Raw genomic sequence first — 26,942 nt, forward strand, 5'->3', positions numbered from 1 at the left:
GAGTTATTCCCACGCAGGCGTCAAGTTTGCAAACCACTGGCTTAGACTCAGCTCCTCCCCGAGCTGTTTCTGACCAAGTCTGCATCTAAGTCAAATCCTGTGAGTGGGTGGCCTCTATCATAGCTAACATATTTACTGAACACTCAACTCATATGCCCCTTCATGGATGTTCTCGTTTAATGCCCATAAACAATCCCATGAGGTATTGTTATCATTTCACAGATGAGAAAAAGTAAGAATAGAAGAAATGCTTGGGAGAGCCCACCAGATGACGGGGTTCCCTATGGACTCCAGCCAGGCATGCCCAGTCCCTGGCAATCGCTGCCCCTGGGCTCCTCATCAGCTACGGCCTCCAATCCATTGTGCTACGGTTCTGAATGGGAAAAGCCTTTCCCGAGGCCATAAACTGCAATGGTACAGTTGTACACCCCAACACTACTGCTCACTAAATGGGCGGTTTTTACTGCAATTGCTCACTCACCAGATAGGAATCCTGTGTTATCTATAGCTGGCTAGGTGAAGTTCGAGTTCATGGAACTTCTTAAACATGACTGTTCAGACTGCTGGACCTGGCCTTTGCAACCCTCGCTCGCAAGCCTCACTCAACCTGAGTCCCAGAACAACCTGCAGCTAAGCCTTAGGTTGGGACATGTATCAGTATTGAGAATAGAATTCGTATCTGTTTGCTCTCGGTCCTCACACTATATATCAAAAGATTTATATATAATAAACCTTGAAAAATTGTTAAAAGAGTGAAAATCTTAGACTGTCTCCTACGGGTTAGTGACCAAAATTCAGTATTGTAATTGACCCTAATCTTCGCAATTAGTAACTAGAAGTTGGTTTCATAAGGTACAGTTAAAAGTATGACACAAAGTGACTGAAACATCTTTATTATATCTACTTTAATTTTTTATTTAAAGTAAGTAGAGAAAGAGGGCTAACGGGTGGGAATTTGATTTTGACCTGCAACTGAGCAGACAAAATAAAAGAATCCCCATGAAGGAAGTACTCTTTCCATAAAGCTCAATTTGTCATACCCATGCCAAGAAAAATAAAATATATTCTTTGCGCCTTCATTTTTTTTCTCTAGAGTAACTCCAATTCTACAGAATCACGCCCAAGAGAGTAACTTACCAAGAAAACTCAGATGGACAAAGTGGCTGATGTCAAAAGACAGTTATCTCAACTTGTAATTAATTCAATTCCTGGCAGTTTTGCAGAAACAAATGTCTATCGTCACCCAATTTTACATTCCTGCTGAAAGTGAAAGCAAGTATACTTGAACCATTTTGCTAGGTCTTCACTAGTCTAGGATGCATCCTTTTTTTTTTCCCCAACTAACTTATACCACATAATTTTATCAAATCCATTTCTGTGAAAACAGACAGAAAAGAAGAGCTGTGTACCAGACACTTCCTACTCAAACCACATATAACTAGGCCACAGCTGGTGCCCATTCAATTCGACTGTTAAGGTGCTTGGAGGAAACGGCTTTAACACATAAGCACACTTGTTGTTAGATTCTTAAAAATAACTAGGGCAACTAATTTTTCTACACAAGCAAACCCATCTTACCCAGTAGGAAAGAAGAAATAAAGTGACATGTAACGATGGAGGAACAATGGAAGGATAAAACGGGAAAGCTCAGAGCCATCAACAGCTGCAGGGCAATTAAATTCCATACTTACAGATGTTCATGAGAGAGCTAATTTGCCCAATTTGGATTCACTTTTTAAAAACACACACTTCTTGAGATTAAAAAAAAAGCTCATTTCATTTTGGATACTTTAAGAATTAAAACACATAGAGTTCTCTTTCCTTCCAACACTTTAGTCTCTTGCTATTTCAAATAACGTTATGAGTGGCCATTAAAAATGACCACTAATGCCAGAGTGTGACAACCCACCAGTACAAATCAAACAGATGAAATAATAGAACGCGCAACCTCCCAAATGCGGACCACAAAGAGGCCTTCCTTGACCTGAAATAGCCCTTTCATATTTAAAAAAAAAAAAAGTGGCACTGAAATGACTAAAACAATTTCATCCTTTTTTCAAGACTTCATGCATCACCACAGTCCACCCCAGCAGACCAGTCCGTTCCTAATGAGTCTATTATTAAAATTAATTAGGGAAGTATTCAGTTTGGCCACAGGGGGGCTAGGAATAGGAAAATGTGATGACTCAGGGACCAAAAAATCAAAAGCTCTTCTTCAGAGGTCTGAGGATTACTAAGGACACATTAGGACTTTTATCCTAGATTTCATGAGGAATGAGGTCCCAGTATGATACATGAACCCCATAATCCATTAGTTGTATCATTAGTTGTATCAGAAACTCCAATGACTCAATGCCCTCAATTCTTCTTTCAATTTGTTGCCGTCCTAGGAAATAAGATTTCAGCTATGCTTATCTGAAACTAATTGCAATTTTCCAGCTCTTCGCACACTTGTGAGAACAACTATGATTAAAATAAAGCTAATATTTTTCCTAGGTAAGAAAGAACTCTATTTGTCAAGGGGTGTTGCATAACTGCTGAAGCAATCAGACCTGATAGAAAGGGCAAGTCTGGCAGTGCCAGAAGAATGGGATTTAGAGAGCTGGGTGAACCAGAAGTGCCACGCTGCCATGTTGGAAGCAGAGGAACTGGGAAGGCAGAACCCAGTATCCAGAGAAGCACCAAGAGCGTCTAATCCAGATGCCAGGCGTGGCCCAGGGACACCTCTGCTGCCTTCTTATCATCACAGCAGAAACCAACCTCTGGGGATGGGCTGCCTGAGCAGGAGGGCAATGTTGGCTAAGAGAGCAAAAGCACCCTTCACCGAGGTTCAACTATTTCTTCACAGTAAAAACATGAACAAACACAAATACAGTCACCACTCCAACTACTGAGGGCTGCCCAGGGCAATCCGGCCTGAATTAGTTGAAGAGTGGCATTTAAAACTGATGGAAACAAAGTATAAATGATGTCTAGGGTTTCTAGGACTCTGTGTCCTGCCGTGTACAGGTGGCAGGCAAGTAGGGATAATGTCTTGTTAGAAATCATTGAGGAAAAGAAAATGAAGACTTAATTAAGGAATAGGAAATCACTGGTTAAAGAAGATATGGAGGAATTTAATCATCCAGGTTACAAAACTGGGTTTGTGCAAGTTAGGATATTTTCAAGGGTGATTTTCACCTTATTTGCAAAGACAGATGGTGTTGACCGGCTATCCAAGGCCAATCCAACCCCACTTCCCAAGATAGAAATTAAAATGCCAAATTCCTGCTTTTGCCAATTCGTCTGCATAGAGACCCGGTCATGTGACCAGACAGAAGCCAAGGTAACCTGAAAAGGCTCCCATTTCTCTGACAAGGGACAGATACATCCTGTCCCTTACCCTCTTGCCTCAAACATGAATATGACTGTCATTCCACCAGCCACCTTGTGACCAAAAGAATTGTATAGAATCAGCTCTGATTCCACTGAGTCATTCAACCAATTGCCTGTCTTCAGACTTCTTTTACGTAAATAATAATAACAAGCTCCTGATGTAACCAGCTTTTCTGTTACTTACAAGTGAACGCATTCCTAACTGATACAAGTGCCACTTGGTTATATCCCCAAAATTGAATCCCTGTGGTAGATGAAGCCCCATCATATGCCTCAACGTAAACAGTTACCCCTGAGTGGTAGGACGATAGAAAGTATTTTCTTCTTTTACTCAATCGTGTTGTCTAAATTATTATTCCATGAAGATTTATTTGCTTAAACAGAAATTAGAAATGAAGTTTCATTTGAGACTAATGTAACAATATAAGAGTTTAACATAAAAGAAAGATTGGAAAAAAAATAGAGAAGCATACCATCATTCTGGAAAGAAAGTTTCAAAATAAGAAGCCAATTGTCTGCCTATCAATCTATAAATTCAGTATATTCCCATCAAAAAAAAAAACACAGGATGTGTAATGGAACTTGACGTGCTGGTTCTAAATTTCATCTGGAAGAATGAATACCAGCCAATAACATTTTTTTAAAGAAAAAAAAAACACAAAAAAACCCACAAGGTACTTGTCCTACAGTTTTCTAAGGATAACAGCACACAGCACTGAACTGGAACAGGCCTGGATAAATAGCTCAATTATAATTTCTAGAGAGCACAGAACAAGACCTATACACAACAGCACAGCGGACAGCTACGGAAGTAAACCCAGTCACTGCAGCTTTAGCTATGTGGTTCTGGCCAGGGCTGGCTACGTGCTTACATGGCTTCATTTCCAGAACACAGTGAAGGGCAGCTGACCCAAACTGAGATTTCTGGACTGGGGATCAAAATTCAAAGAGCAGGAACCACTGATAAAAAGACAGTCTCACACGAGAAAGAAGAAGAAAAGCAACACGTGGAAACAAGAGATGAGAAACGGAGAGACAGGAAAGAGGAAGAAGAAAAACCGGATGGCATTGAAACCCTGGCCATAGTTGTTTTCCCAAGGCTCAGCCACACTTCCTCTTCTGGGTTCTGAGGGACAGCCCACTCTCCTTAGGAATTAACCCTTTGTGGTTAAACTCACTAACCTGGCTCCTTTTCACCCGAGATCTAAAAACCCTAATGATACTTGTGGGGATTAGAATATATTTCAAATCACTGGAGGAAGATAGAATTGGTCACTAAAAGGTAGTGGGACATTGATTTTACATCTGAAAAAAAAATTAAAGTTCTATTTCACACTTCCACAAAAATGTGGATTAAAGATCTAGACTTTCATAAGGAAAAACTGAACTACAGAATCATAAAAGTCTAGAAAAAAAGGTTTATTTTTTCTAAATATTGAGGTAGGAACATTTTATTTTAAACAAGATTAAAAACCAAGAAGGTGTAAAGAAAAAACAACAACACAGAATTAACACAAAATTGTAAACTTCTGCATAATGGATACTTAAACAAGGTTTAAAAAATGAGCAACAAACTGGGAGAAAATTTTGCAACACTGAACAAGAAAGGATATTCACAACATATACAAATCAGTAAGAGGTACAGAAAAATGGTCAAGGAATAAGAATAGGCTACCTGAAAAATAGAAACAGATACACATATCAAATGCAAACCAAGGCTTGGGGTACCTGGTCTAACTGCTTAAAATCAGAAATCTGATAAACATTTTACATAATTACTGTTTATTATCATATATTTTTCCTATTATGCCCGTTAGTCTTAAAACAGTAATGAGGGCAAAGGTGGCCAGTCATATGGCACCGCTGGGGGTACCAGAGCTGGGCACAGAATTGCTCATGCCTCTCACAACTCTCTCAGAGGCGGTCATCACTGGGCTTCCCCTCCCAAGTAACTGAAAGCTTATTAGACGATTTGAAGAAGTATTAACAGTGTTAATCTCCGATATCTTAAATGATCAGGATTCCATTAAATCACATTTATATCCCCTAATCTATTTAGTGAGCATAAGCATAGCCTATGGGGACTATCAGAAAAACAGTATATTAATTCCTTTCAAATTGGGGGGGAAAGGGAATAGGAAAGAGACTTAAAGAATATGTATGACATTTGTTTATAATTTCCAAGATTATCCTTCTAATTTAAAAGGGGAGGGGGGATTAGCTTAAACATACTTTTCCCATTAAATTACTCAATGTTTACTCACCCCCAAAAGTGCCTCAGGTATTTCATGAACTTAAAAGAAAGTGTATTATTCACACTTTAATTGAAGAAATTGATTATTATGAAGTTATACCCAGAAAATGCATATAAAATAACACATGTAGTGACTCTTTTAAGTACAAGTTATATCTGAATTCTTAGAAGCCACTATTCTAATGCTCTTATTAGATTTCCCTTTACACATATCCTGGGATTTACATTTATAACAGATTCCAGAGGAAAAAAAACACAATGTTATTACTAAAAAAAAAAAGAAAGAAAGAAAAAAACCGAAAGAAAGAAAGAACCACAATGCCAGCTAACATTTTCCTTCAGGAGGCATTTCACTGTGGGTGATTTAACAGGCATATTTCTGCTTTGATCAAGGAATAAAAAGCAGATGAATTAACAAACATATTCCACGGTCAGAAACAACTCGTGTTTAGTACGCTAAACAACACTTACATACTAATTCCCTATGCCGGCCCTCTTTTACGTACAATGGACTATTGGATTGGGGCAGTTACTATCAGGAGAATTTTCTTTACCATTCAGAGCTCCATAAAAATCATGTATGTTTTATGTACCACACACTTGTACTGTAATATACTGACAGGTTCTAAGCGTATGAAACTAATAACTCTATTCAAAATAAAAGTCTAATTATTTTAAAGCTCATGAAACATGGAAAGCTTCGATTTTACAATTAAATCACTAACATTGGGCTCGTGAAATCCCTAGGCCATTTACAGAATGCAAACGGCATGTGTCAGTTCACTGGCAGAGTATCAACACCCAACCTAAGATTTTGGGGTTTGCTTTCCTTGGGCAGGAGAAGAGGAGGCCAGGTGGTATTGAAAAGAGAGTGATGATGGTCTAAGGAAGTCAGGTTGAGTAAACACTTTATTGTTTGTGGTGAAGGGACGGACGGGTGGCTGTCTCCTTGGTCACACACTGCAGTTCATGGCTCTGTTCTGAACAGCTCAGTGACCAACCCTGAGTAAGAGGCACGTAGAGACTTCAAATGCGGCCCACCCTCTACCTATCTAACAACCAGACTCTTTCTCTGACTTACTTCATTCACATGCATTCACTCACTCATCCACTGTGGAAACAGAACGAAGCAGAAAGGGTTGAAGAAAGCCCTAGGCTGGGACAGTGCCAGGGTATCAAGGTTTCCTCGCTGGCGTGGCTCCTTTTCTTCTCACTCCTGCATCACTGTGGACCCCCCAACCCCAAGTCCTCAGTCCTCTACTCCTGAATCCGCCCACTGTCTCAGCACGTCGTTCATCATTTCCACCAACACCCACAAAGAAATACCCCGGTCGTGCCGTATTCCCCTCCCCGTGTCCAGCCCCTAATTCTTCCTTCAGTGCTTAATTCCTGTCATAATGCTCCCTTTGTAGATCTCCAACACCTACGTGGAAATGTTTATCTTGCACACTGAAACTTCTGTTGATTGTAGGACTTTTTTTTTTTAACACTTTATGTATTTATTTTGACATCCGATGTTATTTTATGTCAATTTCAGGCATACAGCATAGTGGTTAGACATTTGTATAATTTAAGAAGCGATCCCCCGACTGGTCTAGTACCCACCTGGCACCACACATAGTTACTACCACATTATGGACTATATTCCTTATGCTTTACATCCATGACTATTTTGTAATTGCCGATTTGTACTTCTTAATCCTGTCACCTCGTGGAACTTCTTGTTTCTCTGAAAACCTGACATAGCATATTCTGTTAGATGTAAAGTTGGAACTTGACTTTTTCTTTTGGACAGTGTGGGACTCATGTATGTGGCAGTGACGTGGGGATTGAAGATGGAGATTGAACAATGAGGAATAGGACAATAAAATAAAGATACTCTTAGCAAAATGGGATGGGAAAAGTGAGGCAAGAAATCTCCTTTCAAAATAATAAGAATTAACTGTACATATGTATGGAAATTCCATTTAGGATCAGGATCAGAATCAGCGACAGGAAACAGCCAGAAGGGACTATTTGTACTGAAATACAAGCCATTAACTTGAGCCAAGCTAGCAGCAAATGACTGCAGTGGCAACTGCTGGCTGCCGATAATTAGTTTAGAGCCTATTTTAACATAAATATTTTATCATGCAGCATAAAACTCGTTATGGAGAAGAATTAGAGAGCCAGGACGTCTGGAGGCTCTGGAGAGGTGATCTGTCAGGTCCCAATAAAGAGCCTTCTAGGAGAAAGCAGGTTTAGTTGTTCAGCAAGACTGGATTTCACTAAAGACACAACAATCTGTTAAGAACGTATCTCATGACAAGTTAAGGAGTACAGGTACCAAGCTACACCGCAACAAACTATGGCCGACAAGAGACAGGAAAAAGGAAGTTAATGGAAAACCACTGCAAGTGATTACCTTTTTCTCAGTGACGCGCACATCCCGTTTCTATCAGAAACAACATACTATGTCTGACCAATTCTGTCCCAGTAGCAAAGTTACTTATGTGCTTACACATAAAAGGTGACAAATTCAAAATTCTGAATATTAAAAATTGCATTTTGCACGCGACCTAGGAATGTGCCAAATTGTTATTTTTACTTCAAAAATAGTTGCATAACTGAGTGTATGTAATAATTGCACAATCATGGGTAAGAGTCTCATGTGCATTATCTCAGTTAATCATGAGAGTTACTCTATAAGGTAGGCACCACTATGGTGTAGATGACAAAATAGCAAAGAGATGCTAAAGTACGTATGTCTAAAATCATGCAGCTGAAGCAGCAAAGCCAAAATGTAAACCTGGGTGGTCTGATTTTAAAGCCTGTGCTTTCTCCAGATGTATGTTTGAAGTGACCCTAGGGCTTCCGAATATAATCCTAGACTTCTTAGAGAAACAAAGTTAATATTTTTGAATTTCATTAAAAGAAAATAAAAACAGGGGCATATAAGTATTACTCAAAAAATTATTATTTTTAAGAAAAAAATGTAGCTAAGAAAATAATATAGTTATAGTTATCTTTGAGGATGAGATCTGAAATGTCCTACCTGAGAAAATAGTTAACACACAGCTAAAATATTACCATCCTCTTAACCACTACACACTCAGTGACCAGCAAAGAAAAAAAGCATTTTAATTATTGCTAGTTTTTCAATCTATTTAGATACCTTACTCTATCTATACATAAAATTGCCAAGTCCAGCATAGTCCCTTAGGCTGAAGGGGACTCAATAAATATTTGCTCATTGTTAGTTAGATAAATAACTTGCTGAGGCCATTCTGCGTTACAGAAATTAATCCATACCCCAAGGGCATTACAGGCTAGGTTCAATTTTTCCAATAATTTCTAATCCAACGCTTTCCCAAATAGGTTCCATCCAGAGCAGTCTTGGAGGTTTCTATATACTTCATGACATACTGCTATACGTGACGGGAACTAGAAGATAAGGAATCTTGTAATTTGTAATCCAGATTTTGATTCCACAACCATTTACTGCATGTAAATTGTGAGGATCAGGATTATAAAACATTAGTAAGACATGATTCCAGCCCATAAGGATCTCACAGTCCATGTGCGGAGACAAATACATAAGTGAAAAATTAGAATACAGTGTGATGATGGTTAATGTGTAAGGAGCTAATAGAAAAGGAAATAAAAGACACCGAATTCTGTCTGAGAGGTCAGGTGCGGCTTTATTGATGAAAAGTGACATGCAAGACGCTGGCCCATAGCACGACAGGTCGGCTTAGGAAAATAGCAGTTTCAAGTACAGTAATGAAGAGGAAATGACAATGGCCGCAAAACCTAAAACCTGAAATGAACCCTGTGGTCAGAATTCTGATTCGTGGTAATTGTGTTGGAGGAAAAATACTCAATTTGGTTATGTTCAGAAGCAGAGAAGAGGCAAAATGGCATAGAGACTGCACTAGCACCGGATGAAGTTCGGAGGGCAGAAGCAATGAATTTCTCTACCAAAGATCAATTTATTTGGAAATGGACAAAAATTTTAACAGTTTTATTTTTGGTGTAGAGAGCTTAGGAACTTACACGTTAAACGTATGTTCAAGATACTTGCTACTCAACCCTCATTAACAATAAAGACTTCTAGAGAATAGTATTCAATTATTGAAAGCTAAAACTTAAAATTTGACCAACCTATGGCAATACAGCTTATGAGGGTTTTATGGCTTTCAGCGATAGTCCTGGGCTGCATTCTGACAGACAATACAAGCTAACATGGTATAAAGTATGACTTAAGAAAAGCTGATAACCAGAAATCTCAATTTATATGACAGATAAACTGAAGCTTTTTGATATACAAACTGAATTTTCACTTTCAAGAAAACTCACCTTGGCATTCCTTTAAATGGCATATTTCCTAAGGAATTTACATTGTAAGATATATTTCAGATTTTTATTTATGTATACTATATAAAATAAGAATATTTATAGATCGTCATAAAGTCTACTTACGAGGTAAAGGAAAATTGAAACCTTGCAGAATTGACATGGGCGGGGGCAGGAGGCACTGGTGACATGTTACATGAAAGATGAAAGCCTACCACAATTTTTAATTTTCCAACAACAAAATAAAACGTGCATCACTTCTCACAGTGTTGGTAACTAGAGAAAATGAAATCGGGTCACACTGCCTGCCCCTGGCTGCCATCCTCTATTCCTGGCTCTTTTTATGTAGGCCATTTTTATAAAAGACAAGTTGGGCCTAGTAATGTGGGGAAAATAAAGGTAGAAAATCATATCTGAGCTGGAACTTGACAGATCGGATTTATTGAGGAGAGACAAAGTGAGGTTCGAAAGGAGGACGGATTCTGAGCAGTAGAAGTAAGAACACACGCGAAGGAACCCAAGTGCACGGAGCGTGAGCAGCTGGCTCGGGAAACCGAGTGGGAGGAAGTGGTGTGAGGACAGAACAGCCGGGAGAACACACAGGTGATGCAGCACAGACGTCTGGGAAAGGAAACCAACACATTCCGAGTACGATTTCAGGACTACTCAACACATCCTGTAAAAGCCAGAGATGGGTGCGTTATGTCAGTGGAAAACAGACATAATCCATGGTTCAGGCGGCAAAAGGCCCGAAATAACGGGGACAGCAGGAATGAAAAACTATGCACATGACAGACACACTGTGTTACAGCCTTTACATGGATGTCACACCTTATAAAACCTTTCATACCATTATCTCATTTGATCCTCACAATAATCCTGTAAAGCAAGCAGATATGGAACACTGTCCCTGATTTATCAACAAGGAATCAGTGGCTGAGATACTGGAAGCTGCCCAGTGTCCCCTCCTCCCTAGGAAATGGCACGGGTAGTGCTACAGCTCAGGCATGATAACCCAGTGACCCTTCGAGTATACAAAAGGCAAGCAGATCACACATGAGGAAGGGTAAGTTCTGCCCCTTCCCTTTGTTTGTTATCTCATCAAGTACACTGTGTTCAAAGGTTTAATAAAAATGTTTGGAAGATGAGGGTACACATAATACATTAATGGTAAGATGTGCCTTGACCGTAGAAACATTTAAAAGTGAAAAAATAGGATTTTTTTATTATTGAGAAAAGACAGTGTTTAGTACTTTGCACCACTGCCCCAGGTGCTATGGATATGGTGTCGGATACATCCATGCCGACTGACTCAGCTGTGTGATCCATTCTCTCACCAGTTGGGGGGACAACCCCTCCTCCCCACCCCCATCCCACGTTACCATCAGGTCTCAGCAGAGGAACCTGTAGTAACCACCCGATGTGCCACACGTCCCTGGAGGTGGCTAGGGTTGACAGGAGGTCGTGCCGCATGTATCTGGCTTTCAAAATAACTTCCAGTATCAATTATTATGGCTCAGTTTCCCTAACATCTGGGTATCAATAAAATATCTCCAGTTAAAAGTCTCAAACGTTTGCTAGACTGTATACCCGAAGTACCTTTTTGTTTTCACATGACAACAGTCACACAAAGATATCGTCAGTGATTTCTGCCCTGTCTGTTAAAACAGCTGCTTTGAAGAGAAGCTAAAACATTTAAGATGCAATGTAAAACAATGCTGGCTGACACATAAACCAATAACTCTGTCTGGAGCTTAGAGAAGCATTTTTATGAGGTCTGAAAACCACGGTTCAATGGAGCCATGTTGTTTCTTTTTCATTTCTGAAATCAAATGTTCTTAATGATATAAAACAGCTGCAATATCACGCAGTCAGAATGCAACCAGTTTTATTACTTTTTATATTCAATCAAAATGCCAAATGCCATTCACAGCACCATTATTCCTGAACCATGAAAACATATTTAAATTCATTAATATTATTACTTTTAAAGATGTCCAAAATGATCTAACTCTATCTTCCCATGAAGGCTCAATAAAACAAAATTAATTTCCCTCTCCACTCCGCAAGTCAGAAATGGATACACTGCTCCCCGCTGTTAATGAGGGGACAGAAACACTGCTGCTTATTGTACTAATGCACTCGTGTAATGACTTATTCTTTTCTTGGTAATTACTATAACAGTAACTCAGCCCAAACTTCAGCATTTTAACACTGCCATATTATTTCCATTTTCATCTTTCAGTTTGCTTACCTCCTGGACAAATTTAAATGAATGAAAATCAGCTAGATTACAGGTGGTAAAAACCCCAAAAGAAACACCATATGGAGACCCATATGCGTGGGCACGGTATCAACATGTGACAGAATCCTGGAATGTAACTTCAGAACAACTGACATCCCCTCTGAATCAGCCCTCTGTACTGGTGGTCTAGAACATTCGCATTGTAAACCTTGTGCTAACATATTCGATGCCTAACTCCGGAACACAGTAAGTCAAAATGCACAGCAGTTACTCTCCTCCTTCCAAAAAAAGTAAACAGAGCACTCTCAAAACAACTGAAATTACAAAGACATTATCTAGACCAGAAAAACTGCAAGATGAAACTTGCCTTTCTAAAGAAAACCCCAGGAGGAAAAAATGAAATGCTACAACAGTGAAGGGGTGCAACTGAAAGGTAAGCAAAAGCCAGGCATTCCTCACCTAGCAAGGGTCTTTTATAACAAGTAATATAGGAACAGACTGCTGACTTAGAAACCAGGTTTCGCATCCCACTACTCATTGCGAAATGATCAGGGAACCACCTCTCTGACAGGGTACTGTATCCATCCTGGTTCAAGCAGACAAACAGAACCAATAGGAGATACACGTTAGGAGCTTATAAGGAGCTGCGGGCTGGCCAGGCATGTCCGAGTCCTTGGGCAGGCTGTCAGCCAGGGCAGGCTCTCGCTCGCTTGCGGGCCCCAGCTGCAGCTGTTGTCCACAGACAGAATTTCTTCTTCAGGGAAGCAGCAGCCCGGCCTGGAAGGGCTCTTGCTGGTGGCATCAGCTCCGCCCAGATTATCTGGGATAATCTCCCACACTTACAGCCCACTGATTATGGATTTCATTCATAACAACAAAAAAACCGTCCCCACAACACCCAGATCAGCGTTTTACTGACTAACTAGGGACTGTAGCCCAGCCAAGTTGACATATTAAAAAGACCATCACAGGTAATAATTGCACGACGGCACATGCCTTCCTTTGCGGTGTTCGAGACCAGTGGACAGTTTTCATACAGCTGTACCCCAGCTAAGCTTGAGTGCTTAGGCATTCTTTTTAATTCATAAAAATGGGTGATAAAGCACAAAAAGCCTTTCCCCAACGATAATACTGGTGGTAATAAAAAATCATAAGGCCATTACTCTTGAGGAAATGCTAGATGTCATTAAATGCTGGATTTGCTCAGAGATATAGGTTTTACAGTCTCAAACTTGGAGGTATATAGTTCTTAAAAAAACCTGTCATTATTTAAATTCATGCAGGAGAAAGGACTGGTATCATAAATGATGACCATAAATATTTAATAAAACAGGCCTAAGCAGGGCCTGGTATTTAATACAATGGAACATTCTGCTGTAGAAAAGGCTAAGGCTAAAGATTCTTATTCAGGGCGCATCTCTTGTGTGTCTGGCATTCTCCTGGATGCTGGGGTCACAGTGGTACACAAGGCCTGCCCGCAGAGGGCTTGTTTTGTAAACATAAGTGGTGTATTACATAACATCTCTTCCCTACCAGCAAAGGGTTGTTTAATACCTAATGAAAGTGATAGTTTCGTAACAAAAACCATGGCTTCTATTCAAATACAAAAAGTCTTAAAACACATGTCACGAAAAGTTTTGATTCATAAGAAAAAGTCAGTTGAGAAACAAATTTCATTAGTGTCTTACCACGTATGGCTAATGGAAAGCAAAATGCATACAAATTTCAAAATTAAAACTGTCAAAGAACAGGAATAACAAAGAGAAACGTGAATTTTGACAAACAGTGCTGCACATCGTAGTTTCAAAGTCATGTGAGTAGGCAGAAAAGGTTACTAGACTATTATGTAAATGAAAATCCAGGGATTAAAACTGTGTTCCAGACTTCAACAAAGCATCTGCCCTTGGTTAAAATATCTGTACAAATATAAGCGAAACGATAATACACTTAGGTACATAAAAGCACAGCACCAAGAGCAACTCATAGGTGAATAAATGTCAACTTAGACAATTTCTCGAGAGTCAAACAAGGAGTCTGCCCCCTTTGCTCTTATTTTTGGTCAGCAATGTTTTTCAATGACATGGAAGAAAAATACAAAATGCATATCAAATGTATGCATGTCATGAGACTGGGAAGGCAACAGAAACAGAATGAGGAACCCAAAAGACTATGATAGTCTAAAGCTGTGCACCGCAGCGAAGATGAAGAAAATGTAAAAGAATAGCACCAAATTCTACAACAGAGCAGAAAAGTCAGCCATGTAAGAATGGAATGGTATCTAGAAAAGGCAACTTATCGGGACAGAAAAGTTGCAGAAGCCAGGGGTGCGGGGGAGGGTAGGAAAAGCAATCGATTATAACGGGTACCAGGAAACGTTTACGAATGAGGGAAAATGTTCTATCAATTGTGGTGATGGTTACGTGACTGCATATATTTGTCAAAACTCATCACATTGTCCACTAAAACACGAGTCAGTTTACTGTATGTAAAGTACATCTCAATAAACTTGATCTTTAAAAGAATAAAATAGACAAAAGTAGCTTTAACATAGCACCAATGAAAGACCCTTAAAAGTCAATATGAATCAACACAGGAACTAGCTATAAAATATATCTAGAGTAATATTAGATTACAAAAAAGTAACAGATGTACAGTATCTACAACTAGAGAATTAAATCATTTAACTCTCCTCTAGACAGGTCAGATCATATCTGGGAAAGAGTATCCATTTTTTAAGAGCAATCTGAACCATCTGAAACAGTCAAGAGTATCAGTGAGAATGTCAAGGGCACTGGAAACCTGGAAATCCACACTGGGAGCTGAGGGTTTTCATGTGGAAAAGAGGAGACTCAGTGGAACACGCTGGCCACTCCCATGGATCATGAGGGCTGCCATGTGGGGGTGAGATTAGACAGCCCCTGAGGCCCGATGGGGTCAAACTAGGGCAATAAACTGGAAACTACCTGAAGAAGTAACGCAGAAAGAATTCAAGTATTGGGAGAACAGTCAAACTAGATGGCTTTTAAGACCCATTTAGTATCGGAAGTAGTTCAAGTGAGTGAAGAAAAGCATTTGAACTGGGGGACCTGCAGCAAATGTGGGAAGGAAGGTAAGAAAATTACTTGGCTGCAAAATCTATAGGATTTTGTGACCATGACAATGTGAAGACGAGACAGGGAAGTTAAACCAAGTTATGAGATTTAGTGGGAAAAGGGAAAGAAAGTACTAAGTATTAAATATCTGCTTGGTATCAAGTGCTGCCCCAGGTATTTTTTTACATATTTAATCCTCAGAATAAAGCCCTGAAGTAGGTATTAAGACAAGCCCATCTTCAGAAAAGAGAAAACAGGCTCAGGGAGGTTCAACATCTTGGTCAATGTGTAAAAACTGGAGGAGCTAGGATTCGTATTTGGATTTGACGTGAAAACCCACACTTTCCAATGAACACCAATGTGACTCCCAGAAGTCGGATTTAGTTACCCAGAAAATTAACTTTTGAGAGACACTTCATTTCTTAATGATAATAACAAATGAGGCATTACTTTATTTCTTTTTCTCCATAAAACAAGAGTCTTGAACCTAAAATGTAGGAGGGGGAATTTCTCACATATGAGTATTTGCCAGAGAAATAACTACCACACAGGCCAAAAAAAAAAAAAAAAAAAAAAAAAAAATGCTTAAGGAACCTTTATAATCTGCCACAAATTTTCAAACACCAAGTATATATAAAATCCCTAGATTTTTAAAATCCCAAAGTGCAATGGAATTAAAAAACAAAAGAATCAGAGCAAAAGGTGAAGTGTTATCTTCCTGTTCATTCAAAGCTTATCTCACTATTATTTCACATGTGAGATACAAAGGTCTGAAGCATGCTGACCAGTAGGAAGAAGCAAGGAAATCTACAAATGGAAGATAACAAGGCTTTTACAGCAGCCAATCAACCCAGCACATCAATACCCTGTTGCTTTAGAAACAGCATAAAAGGTTCCTGCTTTAATTCCCTTGATTTGGTTAAAGCTCACATTTGACAAAATACGATCTAACAAACTTATTAGCATGGCCCTGGCGATGAAGACTACAGGGAAGGAAAAGAAAAAATTGAGTGTTGAGGTTCTGAAATTTCAGTTAAAATACAGAAGAAAAAGGCATTAGATACTGTGCGGTGACCTAATTTAATTTGTTATAGGAGTTGATAAAAATGGGTTCTAAAGTCCTTGATCCTGACTGACAAAAGACAATTTCAAACCAAAGACAAGAGATTCACGTGGAGAAGTCAGGTAAATCAGTGTCCTACTGGGAAAACAAATGAATGGCGAAGTTACTGTAAAAGTCACTTTACCAGCAGGAATTGTACTAAATTTCAATTTAACCTGATCTTTAAATGATTAGGGAACTAGAAGGAAGACAGATAAAACAATGAAGACATTAGTTCTAGACATGCTGTGATTACCAAGATTTAAAAGTTTATTTTAGATCTGGGGGAAAAAAAAAAAAAAAGAACCAAAACACAAATACCTAGTACAAATTTATCTTAAACGTGCATTTTTTTTTTTTCCAGTTTACTTTGGTACAATTTTTAAGTTGGGTTACAAGCCCCGATGATGAGGAATCTTTTGTTCTCTTCAGAAAAGATATGCTGAGTTCTTAACACTTTCATTTCCCCAAAGAACCCATTATTTGATGCACAAGCCAGGCAAAAAAAAAAAAAAAAAATAGATGTATATACCAACAGTCAAAGTGTAGCCCCTAGCCTTAACTATTTAACTTTGTTTGGAAAGGTATAACTCAAAAATTTCTAAGTAATGCTATTTCTTGGAGAAATAAGATAAACCTAATTTCATTTACAGGCTAACTAAAGACTGAGGGCCCATCTATCATTTTTAGAATGCCAGCCAGCAGATAAGATTAGTTTCTGTCACTCTCACCACTGTCAAGATGACTCAATATGATTGCAAAGTCGATTTTTATGGCCATATTTGAACAAATAATAAATGTTCCTATAGTGGCTCCAGTTTGAGGCTCTCCAAGAATTTGACTGATACAGAGGACAAGTGACAAGCACACTTCTCGTAGTCAGTTCATTTCACAATCTCATACGACTCTTTTCTAAAGAAGATCTAGAAGAAGCCACCAGAATTATTAAAGCCTGGATAAGAGCAGGATAGAAATAAAGATGAAAGGAATTGGGATTACTGTGCCTGAAGAAAAGACAGCATAAGGGTAACCTGATAGTAGTTATTAAATATATGAAAGCTTGTTTTAGGAAAGACAGGTGAAACTGTTCAAGTGAGCAACTCAAGGGAAAATGGGAATTAAGGAATCAGGTGAAATGAAGAAAGAAACTTGCCCACGGTATAACCATTTAGATAGTGAAAGTATAAAAATACTCCTCTGAAACTCAACACTAGGGAATATTAACTGTATAACAGTTTAGGGGGAGTCAATAGAATTAATTAAATTATATCGGGATACTCAAGGTTATCTTCTGAGATTCCAAAGAAATCATGAATTAAACGGAAATAATAAACAGAAACACATAAATCTGCCTTGGGGAAAAAATCTTTGGCTATAGAGATTATGTCAGGATACTCAATTCACATTCAAAATGAACTTTTGAAGAGTTATTTTAAAAAAAAATCTCTGATTTACTTCTTAAATCATTACCAAAGGGAACTAAACATCGAAAACATAAATTGCAAAGCCAACCAAGAGTGCAAGGACAAATCTATTAGGTTGGTGCAAAAGTAACTGTGGTTTAAAAAGTTAAAAATAACTGCAAAAACTACAATTACTTTTGCACCAACCTAATAAAAAGCCCAAGTCTCCCAAAACACTAACTATTTAAAAATAAACAAGAAACTATTTTGATAACTCGGCAATCTTATGGCTATCAATTGGCATATTTCTGGGTAAAAACACACTTAATGTTATTAATATGTCTAATCTCTACATTTTAATTCTGAATTCATAGACAAGTTTGAAAAGAATAATTCAAATTTTTCTCAATACATAGAAGAAAAATAAAACTGATACTGACAATCAAGCACAAAATTTAATGCCCTTCATTCAATCAGTTTCAAACCACTTCAAATCATTTTGTGGATACCTTTACATGGGCGTTCCTTGGCTACCCTCAAGAAGACAAGAGATACGTGTTGGCGACGATACGGGTGGACGCTTGGTGGGAATGTAAATTGGTGCAGCCACTATGGAAAACAGTATGGAGGGTCCAAAAAAAAAAAAGGAAAATAGAGCTACCACATGATCCAGCAATCCCTCTTCTGAGTGTATATCCAAAAGAAATGAAAACAGGATCTCAGAGAGATATCTGCACTCCCATGTTCATTGCAGCGTTACTCACAATAGCCAAGATATGGAAACAACTTAAGTGTCCATCAGTAGATGAATGGAGAAAGAAATTGTGACACACACACACACACACACACACACTGAAATATTATTCAGTCACAGGAAAGAAGAAACAACATGGATGGACCTTGAGAACGGCCACTCTGCTAAGTGAGACAAGTCAGACAGAAAAAGACACATACTGATGGTAGCATTTATATGTGGAACTTAAAAGGCTGAACTTGTGAAAACCAGAGAGTAGACTGGTGGGTACCAGGGTTGGGCGGTGGGGGAGTTGGGGAGATGTTGTTTAAGGGAACAAATTTGCAATTAGTAAATAAGTCCTGGAGAGCACAGAGATTACAGTCAACAACACTGCGTTACGGATGTCACAGCTGCTATGACACTAGACCTTACTGTTCCCACTACAAAAAAGAAATGATAAGCATGTGACATAATAGAGGTTCTAGCTCACGCTACGGAGGTAATCACATTGCAACATATCAATACTATATCAAATCAACACGTTGTACATCTTAAACTTACCCAATCTTATAGGTCAATTATACCTCAGTAAAAAATAAATGAATGTACATTCTCCAAGCGACATATTATTTCAAAATGATTTTTAAAAATAGGTTTACAAAATACACTTATCCTGTGTACTAAAAAAAAAGAAAGAAGCGGGTAAAGGGAGTCAAACATATGGTGATGGAAGGAACTGACTCCAGGTGGTGAACACATAACGCAATATACAGATGATGTCGTATAGAAATGGACACTTGAAACCTAGGTAGTTTTGTTGACCATTGTGATCCCAATAAATTGTAATAAACTATTAAATAAGTAAGTAAGTAAATAAATAAATAAGACAGAAAGATATGAGAATTCAGGATCTTGCAGTCTCCCAGGAATCAAAAGTGCATGACCACCATGAAAGAGACTTGTGCCTTTGCTTTCTTCACTGGTAAAGCCACACTTACATGATGCAAAGATGGTGCCTCGGCAAAACTTCTTTCCCCCAAAATTACTCCCAAAACTGCCTAAACATTTTTTTTTTGGTTAAATTTATCATATGACTGAATCAGTGCCAAGTAAAAGCCCGAGTACACAGATAAGAATTTTTCTTTAATATACAAACACACCTGCGTGGACGATTCCCACCTACACGGAAGTATTTATGGGGCACGATGCATCACTGCTCCCAAGTGTTTATGGCCAACAGCCTTATAGGCACCAGGGAGCTGCTACCCAGTAGTGCTCAAGTAGGTAACAGTGATGAACATCCAGACACAGAAAATTAATTTGAGTGCCATTTGGACATTTCCCCATTGATGGCATATCTTAACTTACACTTCCGGTGTCGTGCATACCTCCTCAAACTGAAAAACGGGGGAGAATCATCTCCAATAAGGAAAAAAGTAAATAAAGACTAGGATTAGCTTAATTAAACCTCTTATTTCATAGAGACATAAATATTCAAAATATGGGCCATGATTTTCCTTATTGGTACCTGTTTTAATGTGAAAACTTTCATGTTCCTAGAATTAAAAACATATTGTTAGTAATATCAGGAAAAGAGAAATAGCTAGTGAGCAACGACTCATTACGTAAAAACACACATCAAGGGATCCCAAATTTCAAAACAAATTTTTTTTGAAAAGTTTTTTTGACTCTGCTGTACACCTGAAACTAATATTGAATGTCACTGGACATTGAAAAATAATAGAAAATTTAAAAAATGTTGAAGGAAAGTTTGTTGATGAGAAGTAAACAGAGAATAAATAAATGTATCTCTGCAACTAAGTCTTTGTCTACTTGATAATGGGAAGCTATTAGCTTTGCAAGTGAAACTGGCAAAGTCTATCAGGACAATATATTGTTCTATAACATGCAAATTAATAACTGCTGGCAGGAATCTCTAATAAGAGACCCAAATCTTTTGAATAAGGAGAAATTGCAATTTACCAGAAAAACATACATATATATATATATATATATATATATATATATATATATAATGAGCTATGCATTAGCAAATGAAAGTACAGATTTGGAAATTATGTTTGTAAATTTGAAAGTAAATAAAAAGGCAGCTTAGCAATTTAGCAATTTTTATAAAAATGAAGCCATGCATGGAAAACTTATTAATGTCTTTTTAATAGTTTTAGAAGGTAATAAGCACTATGATGGGGTAATCAGTTGGAGTTACACTGGTTTTTAATGTTTTCTTTTCCTGGGCAGCCAGTACCATATGTTTCTAGGAAATTTCCATTAGTGGCTCACTGACAAATGGGACAGAAACAGTGTTCTACGGCTGGAGTTGGAAGAAAAAAAAGAAATCCAATGGCAACATTTAGGTGGTATGTGGTTTACCACAGATTACATAATGACAAAAAGTGGCCATCAGGAATAAAATTGCAGCTGCTAAGCAACTGCATTAGTGAGGCAGGTGCTACATAAATGATAACATGTAATGGCAATAGTAATAACAAAAAATGCCCTATGTGTTTCTAATGCCTTCCTTCTGAAGTACTCAAAACCACCGAGAGGGAAGAGCTAACTGCTCCGCCCAGGTTTTTGGAGGTTACTGGCAGTGATTTATTTTACATATCTAAATTATAGAATCACTTATCAAAGAATCACAAAGCAAGAAGGAGTTCTGAGAGAGTCTCTACAGTGAACCCGTTACTTCTAAAGCAGAGGCACTCCTCCTTGGAATTTTTCTGGGAGACATTCTACAAATTCTCAGGTCCCGGGATTCATAAGCTTCATAAAACAATAAACTTCTTCCAGAAGGATGGCTAAAAATTCAGGTTATATCCATGACGGGATCTGGGAAAGTTTTCATGCTTAAAAACCATCTGATAATTTCCTTTCCTACACTTGCAAATGGCTATGTCACACAAGAAAGAAAAAATTCCAAATTATTAAAGCATCGCAACCTACACCAGACAGTATGGTTGCTTTGACAGAGAACGTATGTCCGAGACAAATGGCTTTTCCAGTCCTTGAGTAACAGGTACTGAGATAGTGTGAGCAAGAGAGACGACACAGCTGAGATCTGGAACTCTATTACATCAGTCTTGCCAAAGGAAGCTGGGGCCTGGGTTCACAATTTGAGTTTCTTTAAAGGTTAGACATTGGCAGATGCGCAAAATGGAAAAACACAGCCCAGGAGGTAAGGTTAAGGACTAAATGAGACACAGGAGAGATGGCTGTTGGCGTCAGATACCAGCTAATGACAATAAAAGAAGAACTCTCTTAATCGCCGTGCTTTAAATGAGACAGAATAAAAAATGATGGGATCCCCATGTCCATGCAGGGGTAGGACACTGCCACTGCCTTCTGTTCCCTCTTTGTAATTGTAAGATGATGAAGGGTGTGTGTGAATATAAAATGGTTCTTTCTAGAAGTAATGGAGTAAAGCATATTCTTAAGCATACCATAGGTACAAAGTACATGGGTAAAAAACAAAGACAAGTAAGTAAACACTTCCAGAATAGAAGTTGGCTGATCAGTATCAGTTTATATTAAAAATGTACAGGGTAAAACACACTAAAACAAACAAACAAAAAGCATACACACAGTGATTTCACCGAGACAAGTGTGGCGCTGTAACCCTTTCCTCATATATATGTTATGTATCCATCCCTTAAAGAGATTTTAAGTTCCTTGAGAGCGTGGACACAATTTTTAACATATATTATAAATTCAATCATAGAAGAAAAGAATGAAGGACTAAGGGTAAAAGATTTTAAGAAAGGGGAAGGAGAGCTTTGTTAACCTATGGATGAGGGGAAAGCTGTTTAACGGCAAATAAAAGAAAAACAACTCAATTTGAAAAGATATAAGCACCCCTATGTTCACTGCAGCACTATTTACAACAGCCAAGCTATGGAAACCACCTAAGGGTCCACTGACAGATGCATAAAGATGTGGTACATATACACAATGGAATATTACTCGGCCATAAAAGAGAATGAAATCTTGCTATTTGCGACAACATGGATGGACCTAGAACATATTATGCTAAGTGAACTAAGTCAGAAGGAGAAAGACAAATACCATATGATTTCACTTACACGTGGAATCTAAAAAATAAATGAACAAACAAAACAAACACTTATAGACACAGAGAACAAACTGATGGTTGCCAGATGAGACGGGGCTCGAGGGGGATGGGTGAAAAAGGTGAAAGGGATTAAGAAGCACAAATTGTCAGTCATAGAAATAGTCATGGGGATGAAAAGTACACCACAGGGAATATAGTCAATAATATTGCAATAACTACGCATGGTGTCACATGGGAACTTAAAAAGGGGGATCACTCTGTAAGGTATATAAATGTCTAATCGCTATGTTGTACACCTGAAACTAATATAATATTGGACGTCAACACGAACTAGAAAATAAACTATTTTTTTACAAAAAAGAAAAACAACTATACTCCAGCTGAGCATTTTGATAGAAATGCGGGTTCTCTCATGAAGAATGAGTCATGCTTTCTGAAAACGCAGCAACAGGAGATTGCAAAAATTCACAATCTGTAGTAAGTGAAAGAAAGCACTAAATAAGAAATATCTAACATCAAATCTAACCTATTCAGCTCTTATACCATCATACAGAAGGCAGTCAGTTTGGATTCCAGAGATCTCGGTTTGCGTCATAGTTATGCTGCTTACTGTGTATAGTTACCCAACCTCTGAACCCAGTTGCCGCATCTATTAAAATAAAAATGCTCTTATGGCCTCACATATCTGTCAGTCACAATAACATAATAAAAAAAAAAGCAGGGTAAGTTCTTGTAATTGCTGCTATTGAAGAAAGCAAGCGTATATTTATCAAATAGAAGGAACCCAAAGTATGGGCTGTGGTGCTCAATATGCAGAACTTTTTATTATTACATTTTCAAGACGGCCCATGATTACACTTGCGTGCTGATATGTCTCACATGTGAACTCTATTTCCACAGATGCTTTGATACAAATACACTGAAGAGTGCTAAACCACCATTACTCTGGTGGAAAACAATATTAAGATCAACATGTTGGACTACTTTCAGAGGAATGTGGAGGAAAGATCCAACATGGAACTCTGCTGCATTTCCCTGCTACGCATGCAGCCAATGATCCTGGTAGCTGTCTCATGCGGGAACAAACAATCTGACTAGTAGAGACAGTTTTCTCTTGGCAAGAAAATGAATAAAAAAAGAGTACCAGTGGTATGAGGTGCTTCAGACACACTTATCCCATGATTCTTGCCACTTTCTGAAGCAGTTCTGGAAAGTCCTCTTTTGTGAATGTCTTTAAGTTGCGCTGTCGTGGCTGCCTCAATGTCCTGAATCATTTTGACTTTGAGGAAGAGCCAGAAGTCGCATGATGCCAGATCGGATGAATAAGGTGGATGAGGACACACCGTAATGTTTCTGTTTGACAGAAATTGCCGTACCGGAAGTGATGTGTGACACAGAGCGTTGTCATTATGGAGGATGAAGTAAAGACATGAAAGAGGACTTCCAAAAACTGCTTCGGAAAGTAGCAAGAATGATGGGATACGTGTGTTTGAAGCAAGGGGGAGTATATTGAGGGGGATTAATGGCAATGTGTCTTTTACTGTAATAATTTTTTATTATATTAAACATTCGCCATATCTTTTGATGACCCCTCATATTTTGCCTATTCCACATAAATGGGGTAAAAGAAATGAATCTGACTTTGACACTTTAGCTAAGGCTGCAGCACGTGACAGGAACCAATAAGACACTGTTAGTTGTCCTTGAACATACACTCTCTTCTTCTTCCCAGCACGTGAGCGATTGAAACAGACCACATTTCTGAGTCTCCCTTCTAGCTAAGTATTGTCACGTAACTAAGTTCAAGCCAGTGAAAAATGCAAGAGGAAGTCACCGTGGGCAGCTTACTATCCTACATCACCCTGCCTACTTCCTGTTGACTAATATGTAGATATGACGGCAAGAGTTCAAGTACCCACCTTAGACAAGGAGGCCTTGGGAATGGAGCACAGACATGACAAAACATTGAGGGAAAAAAGAGCCTCGGGGCTGTGGATGTCGTGATCAGAGCCACCATACCAGGATTTGACGGCCAGACGTGTGTGTGAAAGAGAAACACAACTCTATCCTGTTTACACCGCTGCTGTGTTGTCTCTGTTATCTACAACCCCTCCTACTGCTACCGCCAGGAAAAATGCTTCGCAGGAAGTCTGTGAACTTGATAAGGAGCGTTCTTAAACGGATTGACAGAAAGAAAGAAACAAGCTCAGATAAAAGAGGCAACACAGGAGATGACAGATATGATCGGGGAGAAGTAATATGATGAAGACTGTATCCAGTCATATTTCGCTGCAACGAGAAGGCTGGTCAGGAACAATGCCGATGGCCCTATCTGTCTGACACTAATGACCAGAGAGCATGGGCAAGCTACTCTTCAAAGTGAATTAAGTGTGATCTCGTAAGAATCACTAAGACTTTGGGGTTACAAACAAAAAGAGAAAGACAAAGCAAGGGGGAAGTGGGAGGGAAGGACGGAGGGAAATTTAAGAAGTATGGGAAACACTACTGCATTTTAAGGAAAATTATAATCTATCAAGCACTTACTCTGAGTAGGGAACAGGGTAGCCATTCCTTGTCCATTGCCCAATATAATCTTCGCAGTAACCCAACCAATCCCTATTACGACAGATCAGGGTAACACAGTCGGAAAAGGTTTAGTAACTCAAAAAGCAAGTCCATGGAGGAGCAAGAATTCAAATTCAGGTCTTTGTCTGAAAAGCCCACACTCTTGCCATTACAGGACGTTGCTGCTTCAAAGTTCTAGTGCTGGACAAAAGTTACTAGACTCAGAATACAAGCAATGTAACGAAAACATCCAGTCTGGCATAAAAGACAAGAGAAACAAAGGTGATAGCACTCGATCAGCCTGAGCCATCAGAAAAGAGAGATAACGTGAGAGTTAACAGAAATCTTGGGAGAAAATGAATGTGTTCATTTAGGTTATAATGGCAACAAAATGTACGTTGGAAATATCCAAACCCGCACCCACCAGTCTTAGAAGAAAATGACGACATGTTTGGAAGATGAATACATATGATTCCAGGGCTAGTGTTTCTGAAAGAAGATAAAAATCTGTAAGAGGAGGATAATTTTTAATCAGATAAGAGAATCACTATTACCTTAAAACATGCATTAAGTTGGTTTCCATAAAACTGGACCAGAGTCCTAACCCCATGCTGCCCTTAGTTTGAATGCAAATTCTATAGTCCTCTCCGAGAATGCTGGTGTAAACTCTGCTGTCCTGTTTGCTCTATAGAACGTTTTCAATGTTAACATTTATCCCAAGTGACGTTAAGATTCACGCTGGCGGCAGTCATTCAGATAAGATTATAGGTATCCAGGTAGCAGGCATATTTTTTAAAAAAATGAAACCCTTCTCATAATTATCTAGCATCAATATTAAGCCATAAAGAAGGCAGCTGCTGAGGTTAAAAAGCAAGGTTCCCAACCCTACAGTCCAAAAGACTTGCATTCGAGGTCCAGCTTTACGTACAGAGAGTGTGACTTTGGACAAGTCACTTGTCTGCCCCGAACTTTATCAGTAGAGTCAGATGCCTCTTATCTCCTGAAATAAAAACGCCATGCCAAAAGCCAAGTACACAAACACGTCAGGGTTTAGAGTGGACACGCAGTATACAGTATCTGAGTTTCACTGCTGGACAAAAGGTCTTTTTAAAAAAATAAAACATAGCTGTTTCATGTGCTCAAGCAGAGAGATTACATAATGTGTGGACCCTACCCCACCTGCAAATAATGACTCCTGCGTCCTTTCAGTATTCTGCCTTATAAATAAGCACCAGAATCCAAATGAATGTCACCACATCTACACAAGGGCGACTGAGAAGCAAGCAACTAAAAGCCCTTTGGAGAAGGTCAGCTCTGAACATAAAATCTATCCCATCTCCCCATAGTTTTCAGTTCATGTCCCCAAAGACAGCGTATTTCCCACCAAGCGCTTCTCCAGCTAGATACAGTGACTCAGTGAGACCCAAGGTAAACACCAGAGCAGCCATCCTCAGAGTCATTTATTTCCATCCTTTGTCCACTTCGGCCTGACTGACTTTGAACACGGATGTCACAGGACATCTGTGTTACACACGTATGCGAGTGTGTACACATGTTAACGTGCTTCAGTACGACGAGGTTAAACTGCACAGAAAATATAGCCCAGCCCCTGATTAAGGCCTACATTAAACCATCAGACCCCATCACAGGCCTCGCTGATGAGTAGCTATTTGGACACACACAGAGCTGTGATTTCCATCCACTTTACTAATCAGCAAGTTCAGATTTGCTGCTAATGTGACAGT

At 38.8% G+C, this 26,942-nt stretch overlaps 1 protein-coding gene across 1 annotated transcript in view; it reads right to left on the reverse strand.

Moving 5' to 3' along the window:
• EXOC4 (exocyst complex component 4) overlaps positions 1–26,942 on the reverse strand; it is a 635,543-nt gene that overhangs the window by 397,215 nt on the left and 211,386 nt on the right. The window lies entirely within an intron of this gene.

Source organism: Rhinolophus sinicus, chromosome 8 (assembly GCF_057876585.1).
Source record: "Rhinolophus sinicus isolate RSI-liver-muscle chromosome 8, RSI-T2T, whole genome shotgun sequence".
NCBI lineage: Eukaryota > Metazoa > Chordata > Mammalia > Chiroptera > Rhinolophidae > Rhinolophus > Rhinolophus sinicus.